The sequence below is a fragment of the Notechis scutatus genome, chromosome 4 (assembly GCF_049901735.1).
Source record: "Notechis scutatus isolate UNSWTSFEM ecotype Mainland chromosome 4, rNotScu1.2, whole genome shotgun sequence".
NCBI classification, from domain to species: domain Eukaryota; kingdom Metazoa; phylum Chordata; class Lepidosauria; order Squamata; family Elapidae; genus Notechis; species Notechis scutatus.
In genome coordinates, this window is record NC_142012.1 from 163,287,352 (window position 1) to 163,296,194 (window position 8,843).

The window sequence follows — 8,843 nt, forward strand, 5'->3', positions numbered from 1 at the left end:
TTATACATATCTGATCTTGCAAACTATAAAAGAATACACAATCAAAACTTATTTCCCAATTGTAACACCCCCCACGCACACCTCCCAGACTGCTTATGAAATCACAGGTGATGTTATCAAAGAGGTAGTTATTACTTGGTGTTAATTTTATTTAACTTAATTGTCCTTAGATGTTTTATAACCAGGACCAGACACGTCCTTTCCCAGATCAGGTAAATGAAGCATAGTTACACCGAGGTGATATAGTTTATTGTTAAGCATTTCATTTTGATTACCACAACTGGCTCTTTATGTTATCCAGGTAACATTTTCTGCCGTGTGATCTGCCAAGTTCCTCCGTGGAAATTTTGTTCATTGCTTCGCATTCAATACTTTGTGGGAGATTTTTCCATAGCTTTGATGATGGGTTGTTATGATTTTATTGAAGCTTATAGCAATAGCACTTAAGACTTATATACCACTTTATAGTGCTTTACAGCCCTCTCTAAGCGGTTTACAGAGCCAGCATATGCCCCCCAACAAATTTGGGTCCTCATTTTACCCACCTCGGAAGGATGGAAGGCTGAGTCAACCTTGAGCCTGGGAGATTCCATCTGCCAAATTGCAGGCAGCTGGCAGTCAGCAGAAGTAGCTTGCATTACTGCACTTTAACCACTGTACCACCAAGGCTCTTATCTTAATATAAAGCACAAATGATGTTTAAAATCAACAAGGAGGAAATCAAAATGGAAGGACATTTTGATTCCCACAGTGGACGAAGGGCTGCAAAAGTTGATGGAGTTAGCAGAGGGGACTAAACTGACTGCTTTGATTAAAGAAAAAAAAAAGACTTTTGTTACTACTTGGAAACCACTTCTGGACTTTGTGCTTGAGATGGAAAAAAAATGAAAATTTGATTTTGGGTTTTACCATTAGATAGGTTTGTTGTTATAGAAATGGCTAGTTTAAACTATTATGCAAAAGTTAACAAGTTGTAGTTTGATGCAGTGGGGGGATTCAACATTTTTTTACTACCGGTTCTGTGGGCATGGCTTGGTGGGCATGGCTTGGTGGGCATGGCAGGGGAAGGATACTGTAAAATCTCCAGATAGAGGTGGCATTTGCCGGTTCGCCGAACTACTCAAAATTTCTGCTACCGGTTCTCCAGAACTGGTCAAAACCTGCTGAATACCACCTCTGGTTTGATGTTTCTATCTTACACTACTGCACCAAAGGGAGTTGGAAGTCCATGCCTTTTCTTTCTTTTTCCCCTTTTTCCTACACTTTTCCCTTCCCCCTTTCCTCCCCTATTTTTCCTACTATTTTATTTTGTATTATAAACTAGTAAAAAATGAAATTGAATGATTGAGAATTTATCTCCCTTGAATCAGAACTCCAGTTAAAAACCTCGGAGGTTTTTAAGAAAAGACTGGACAGCCACTTACTTGAAAATGGTACAGGGTTGGACTAGAAGACCTCTAGGGTCCCTTCCAGCTCTATCCTGATTGATTGATTCTGATTGATTGAAAAATTGTTCAAGATGGCAGTTCTTCACCTATATAATAGTAATTATCTAAGACCACAATTGGATAAATGAGAAGGGAGAATGATAACTTATTCCTGATTAGTGAAAAGAAACTCTGGGCAACTTGGCTGGGTATCTTTTTTTTTTCCTCTAAGGAAGCACAGAAATCTAGAAATAACATGGATATTATGGGCTGGTGATTCAGTAGCTTAACAGAACAGAATAACAGAGTTGGAAGGGACCTTGGAGGTCTTCTAGTCCAGCTCGCTGCTCAAGCATGAAACCCTTTAGCATTGTCAGACAAATGGTTGTCCAATCTCTTCTTAAAAGTCTCCATTGTTGTAGCATTCACAACTTAGTTTCCACCCGTTGCTTCTTGTCCTGCCTTCAGATGCTTTGAAGAATAGCTTGACTCCCTCTTCTTTGGAGCAGCCCCTGAGATATTGGAAGACTGCTATCACGTCACCCCTAATCCTTCTTTTCATTAAACTACACATACCCAATTCCTGCAACCATTCTTCATATGTTTTAGCCTCCAAACCAGTGGTGGGATTCAATTTTTTTTAATACTGGTTTTGTGGGCGTGATTTTGTGGGCGTGGCAGGGGAAGGATTCTATAAAATCTCTAGTCAGAGGTGGTATTTGCTGGTTCTCTGTGTCAGGGTTCTGGCAGTTACTCCAATTAAATCATGAGCCTCGAGCCACACTCCCAAAACTAAAGAGGATTTATTTGAAGGTAACATTCTATGTCCGGCACTAATCCGGGTGTAGCCAGCTCTGAGATACGTAATTCACTGTCACCCTTGATCCTGTTTCCCCCACCCCCACCCCTCTGGGTGTATCATCCAATGAAAAATGTCCATAGCCAAGAGTCATCAATCATGCTCTCCAATTAGATTCCCCCCCCCCCCCCCAGAAGCTTCAGTCATCTAATCAGTCTTTGAAGAAAATATGAATGGAATGTACTTTCGATTTCACACTGTTGCCTGCTTTTTGAAACTCCCCCCCCTTTCTTTCTGTTGTCAACTATAAACATGTATACAAAATACTTTATGAGTTGACACTCCGAACTACTCAAAATTTCCACTACTGATTCTCTAGAACTGGTCAAAACCTGCTGAATGCCACCTCTGCTCCAATCCCGCAATCACCTTTGTTGCTCCTCTTTTTTTTTATGTCAGGAGCTCTGGTGGCAAGTGGGGAAGAGTTCACAATCTTTAATTAATTAATGGCCAGTTCTAAGGGTCATCCAGTTTTGTTTATCTGCTAGGTGTGTCTGCTGATTAGATGTGTAGTGCACAATTATAGGTAGAAGCTTCCTCAAGTCTAATTAAAGGAGATGTGAAAATTCAGCTACTCACAGGTAACTATTTCCACAGTTGGAAGATCATGGTATCATAGGTGGAGCTTTGATCACACCATCGTGATCACGCTTTGTTCTTTGTGATAGCTGGCTTCAAAAGCACACCTAGAGGAGTACTCATTAAGGGAGCAGGGTATCAAGTGGGGGTGCCACAAGGATCAGTCGACAGAGCCCAGTACTGTAGTGAAGAAAGTTAGCACCCACCCCTCCTAGAAGAATCAAATACTTTGAGGAATATTAAAAAGGCAGAATTATATTATACTTCCCTGGATGGGAAAAGGAGAAACATGTTTTTAAAAACAAAGAGCACTTCTCTGCATCTCCCTGCCCATTGAGAAGGACTGAGCCAGCCTATTTACAAGACAAAAGGCCTACAGCTCCAGGGTGATGGGATTGAGACATGACCCTCCAGGACATAATAGGATTATCTAGCAGCGGATCTCCCCACATGGCACAACCAAGCCCCTTCATGACATCACTCAGCAAGGTTTAACCAAACTTATCTCAGACAAACTCCTAGGATTTGCACATGACCCTTACAGCAACCAATAGAATACATGCCCTTGCCACAGGAACAGGAAGCTCAAATTCAAAGCCCAAGAGAGGGTATAAATACCTCTCACTCTCAACTCCATGTGGTCAGCTACCCAGAATCACACGTGCTTGGTGGTTCTGCTTCACCATTACATCATCTTTCCAACCAGCCTCCATGTTTCCAGTGTCTTTCTCCCCACTTGGAACCCAGACGGACATTTCTTCCGACAGTAACATTTTTCACCATCAATTTGGATGAAGAGATGGCAGGAAGGTTTGTCTTATTTGCAAATGATGAGATATCTGAGTGGGATAATTAACAGAAGAGAAAAATGGGCTAAAGTAACCAAATGAAATGTAACAGGAGTAGGTAGGTTCAGAGTTCTTAACTTAGGAAATAGAAATCAAACACGCAGCTGTAATATGGGGATATATAGCCCATTTGGTAATGGTCTTTCTAAAAATCACTTTGGAAGAGGAGCTGATTGTGAAATTAATCCAAGCCAGCTGTGTGATAGGGCTGATTAATGTTTTTGATAATGTCGAGAACTGAAGGCTAAAACATGAAGAACAGTTGGGTACATCTAGTTTAATGAAAAGGACTAGGACTGACATGATAGCAGTCTTCCAAAATTTGAAGGGCTGCCACAAAGAAGAGGCGGTTAACCTATTCTTCAAAACACCTGAAGGCAGGTCAAGAAACAATGTATGGAAACTAATCAAGGAGAACAAACTTGGAATTCAGGAGAAACTTCCTAACAGTGAGGACAATTAATCAGTGGAACTGCTTACCTCCAAAAGTTGTGGGTGCTCCATCATGGGAGATTTTAAAGAAGAGCTTGGACAACCATTTGTCTGAAATGGAAGAAGGTCTCCTGCCTGAACAGGGGGTTAGACTAGAAGACCTCCAAGGTCCCTTACAATTCTGTTATTCTGCTAAAAGCATGATACATGTTCATTGATTTGTTGGGGGAAATGATGAAAAGCAACATAATTGTGTATGTCAAAAGTTTATGAACTTCTAGGATGACCAGTACATTTCAAGGGGAAATTAAGCCAGGTGTTTAAGTCAGTGGGATAAAAATCAGTTATGAATGTGGGAGATCCTGCCTTATTTAAAGAATGGAATCTGGGGATTCAGTATCACATTCTGATCTTTACAACATGCGCAAGTACCGTGTGTGATGGCTGAAGCAAAGAAGATTTCCGAGGACTTCCCGAATACGAATGGATGCTAATTAGGTGGAAATAATTTCCAAGAAGTATGGACTTCATCAGTCCACTGTCAGGCAGAATCAATCACAGGGAAGTGATTGATTTTTATAGTCTTATGTTTATGTTATTAGGTTTTATACAGTTCTATCTGTTAATATTGTAAGCAGCTCAGAGTTGGTGTGTAGTAAGGTGGGCAGCTAATAAATTATAAATAAAAAATAAATAAATAAATTTCATTGTTAATCCTCTCCAGGAAAGAGATTGTGGTGATGGTCTTGGAACAGGGGTGGGATTCTACCGGACTGGTTCGGGTGAACCGGATGTTAAATTTGCAACTGGTTCACCAAACCGGTATTTGAACCGACCGGTTGGTTCCTCCCACCCCATCCCTCCCCTCCCAGGAGTCTCCACATGGTCCATTTTCTATGCAGGTAAGTTCAGGGTCCACCCAGAGGCTCTGGGAGGGGGGGAAACAGGCCTTCCGGAAGCCAGAAACGGACCTGTTTCTGGCTTCCAGAGGGCCTCCAGAGCCCAGGTGAGACCGTTTTTGCCCTCACAGAGGCCTGAGGGAAGCCTCCAAACCCTTGGGAAGGTGAAAAATGGCCCTCCTGGAAATTCTGGTACGCCATGCCCACCGTGGCTACGTCCACCCAGCAACTGGGCAGCGAACCAGTTGCTGGGATTTTTTTGAATCCCACCCATCTTGGAGGCTGTGGGAATAATTGTGATGATCTCTAAGGCCAGAATATATTGAAACAGCAGTTCTTAACATTTGTGGTTTGGCAGCTTGGCTGGCGGGGAGAGGGAAACGGGGCGGTGTGAGTGGTGCGTTGGTCAGTGTGTGCACACATTCCACTCACACAAGAGACAAGAGAAGCCTTTAGAGCAGGGGTCCCCAACCACCGGTCCACGGACGGTACCGGTCCGCGGAACAGGTCCTACTGGGCCGCTGGCTTGCTGGGCGCCGCCATCTTTTTTTGATGAAAAAGTGCTTCCGGTGAGCTTTTCGGGTAGAAAGCTCACTGGAAGCACGTTTTCATCAAAAAGATAAGCGGCGCCAGCGCTCGGTGAGCTTTTTTTCTGGGTGATTTTCTGAGAAAGCCATTTCTACCCAGAAAAGCTCACACGCGCTAGCGCCGCCATCTTTTTGATGAAAAAGTGCTTCCGGTGAGGTCACCGGAAGCACTTTTCATCAAAAGATGGCGGCGCCAGATGATGCGCGGCTGGCGCCCAGCTGATGCCGGTACCGGGCCGCGGCGAAAAAGGTTGGGGATCACTGCTTTAGAGCACAGTTTTGCACTCCTTCAGGCTTCTCTGGGCCAAAAGTTTTTGCAAAGGGAGGGAAGGCCCGAAGCAGCGTGAGATTGCTCTCCTGAAGCCTTTTGTCCGTTTGCAAAAGCTTTGGCACAGAGAAGAGAACCCAATGGCCTGTAACCAAAAGATTGGTTTGATGACACAGACAACAAAGTAAATCAAATGTCCAAAAAGTCCTTACTGGCTCAGAGTGATGTCCTCACTGGGCCAGCATCAGTGATGGGATTCAAAGTGTGGGATTCAAAAGTTCTGTGGGTGTGCTTGGTAGGCATGGCATGACTTGGTGGGCATGGCTTGGTGGGCCTGGCAGGGGAAGGATACTGTAAAGTCTCCATTCCCTCCCCATTCCTGGGGGAAGGTTACTGCAAAATCCTCATTCCCTCCCCACCCCACTAACCTGCTTTCCAGCTCTGTTCTCCTATGCAGGGCAACAAAAGAAGACCCAGCCAATCAGCTGGGACTCCAGAGGCAGAGAATAGATGGGGGGCGGGACCAGTCAGAGGTGGTAATTTGCCAGTTCTCCAAACTACTCAACATTTCCGCTATGGCTTCTCCAGAACTGGTCAGAACCTGCAGAATACCCCCTCTGGACACGCTTGTCAAAATGATTCACTAGAATATTCATAAAAATTATCATGTGGCCGTAATGAAAAACTGGTTGGAATATGTAATTGAAAAAGCATTCAAAAATGAGCTGGGTAAACTATTGTGGGATTTCTGAACAACTGGCACGATGTATTTATGATAGTTGCAGTGTCCTGGGGTCATGGGAACCCCTTTTGTGACCTTCTGACAAGCAAAGTCAATGTGGGAAAGCATCTTTACTTAACAACCATGTTATTAACGTAATAATTTATTAACTTATTAACTTAATAACTGCAGCAATTCACTTAGCAACTGTGGCAAGAAAGGTCATAACGTGGAGCAAAGCTCACTTAACAACTGTCTTGCAATGGGAATTTGGGGCTCAACTGTGCTTGTAAGTTGAGGACTACCTGTTAATAATTTGCAGTAGAATAGAATAGAATTAGAGAATAGAAAAGAATTAGAGAATAGAATAGAATTAGAGAATGGAATAGAATTAGAATAGAATTAGAGAATAGAATAGAATAGAATTAGAGAATAGAATAGAATAGAATAGAATTAGAGAATAGAATAGAATAGAATAGAATTAGAGAATAGAATACAATAGAATTAGAGAATAGAATAGAATAGAATTAGAGAATGGAATAGAATTAGAATAGAATTAGAGAATAGAATAGAATAGAATTAGAGAATAGAATAGAATAGAATAGAATTAGAGAATAAAATAGAGTAGAATTAGAGAATAGAATAGAATTAGAGAATAAAATAGAATAGAATTAGAGAATAGAATAGAATAGAATTAGAGAATAGAATAGAATAGAATAGAATTAGAGAATAGAGAATAGAGAATAGAGAATAGAATAGAATAGAATAGAATTAGAGAATAGAATAGAGTAGAATTAGAGAATAGAATAGAATAGAATTAGAGAATAGAATAGAATTAGAGAATAAAATAGAATAGAATGAGAGAATAGAATAGAATAGAATTAGAGAATGGAATAGAATTAGAGAATAGAATTAGAGAATAGAATAGAATTAGAGAACAGAAGAGAATTAAATAATAGAAGAGAACAGAAGAGAAGAGTTGGAAGGGACCTTGGAGGTCTTCTAGTCCAACCCCCTGCTTAGGCAGGAAACCCTACACCACTTCAGAGAAATTGTTATCCAACATCTTTTTAAAAACTTCCAGTGTTGGAGCATCCACAACTTTTGGAGGCAAGTTGTTCCACTGATTAATTGCTCTGTCAGGAAATTTCTCCTTAGTTCTAAGTTGCTTCTCTCATTGATTAGTAATCAAGTTTCCTTGATTAGTAGTTGAATGCTTTGACACACTGTTCCAAACTACAGTCACATGGAATGAACTCTTATGATGCCTGGAGCTTTTTGCCTGGATGTGAAAAAAAAAAAAAAGAGTTGGTGCACTAATTTACAACCTGTTGTAAAACTTATCTAAGTGACTGCATCTTCCTTTCTTCTTCTTCTTCTCCCAGATGGTGGGCCGTTAACAATGCTGTGGCTTGCTGTGACTGAAGGAGTTTGAGTTTAGTTCATCCTATATTGAAATAGGGGATTCCAACCCCCCCCCCATGGCTCCTGCTAGTAATACCAAAAGAACTTAGACTTATATATCATTTCATAGTGCTTTACACCCCTTTCTAAGCAGTTTACAAATGTCAGCATATTACCCCTGACAATCTGGGCCCTCATTTTACCGTCCTCGAAAGGATGGAAGGCTGAGTCAACTTTGACCCGGTCAGGATCGAACTGCTGGCAGTTGGCAGAGTTAGCCTGCAATACTGCATTCTAACCACTGCGCCACCAGGGCTCTGATAGGCAGGTGCTGGTCAATGGCTCTGATAGGCAGGTGCTGTTGCCATGATCAATGGGGATCTGGTTATCCTTTTTTGTCCTGTTGTCTGCTGCTTGGAAAAGTGTTCCCTCCCCTCCTAGTGTCTGGGCTCAGTGAAAACAGAACTTGATTTGTTTGGTACTAACTCAGATTGCATTCCTGCCCAGTTGATCATAGGGCTGTTCTATCCTATGTCCTTTGTTTTCAGCTCCTTTCAAGAGACTTATCAGATTTATCCAGCCTCCTAACCACAAATGTGATTTCGAGTCTGGTAAGGAGGAACACATTCCAATACAAATTATATGTGGCACAAGCTTTTGTATTGCAAACATTTCCTGAGTGGATTATATAAACCACTCTTTTTTTTAAAAAAACCCAATGATGCTACTCACTTCTTGGTGGAAGGTGCTGGAGAAAACAGATTTGATCCACTCTGCTGTCGTGAAGACGTCGAAAGAGAGAAAGGCAAAGTGGACATC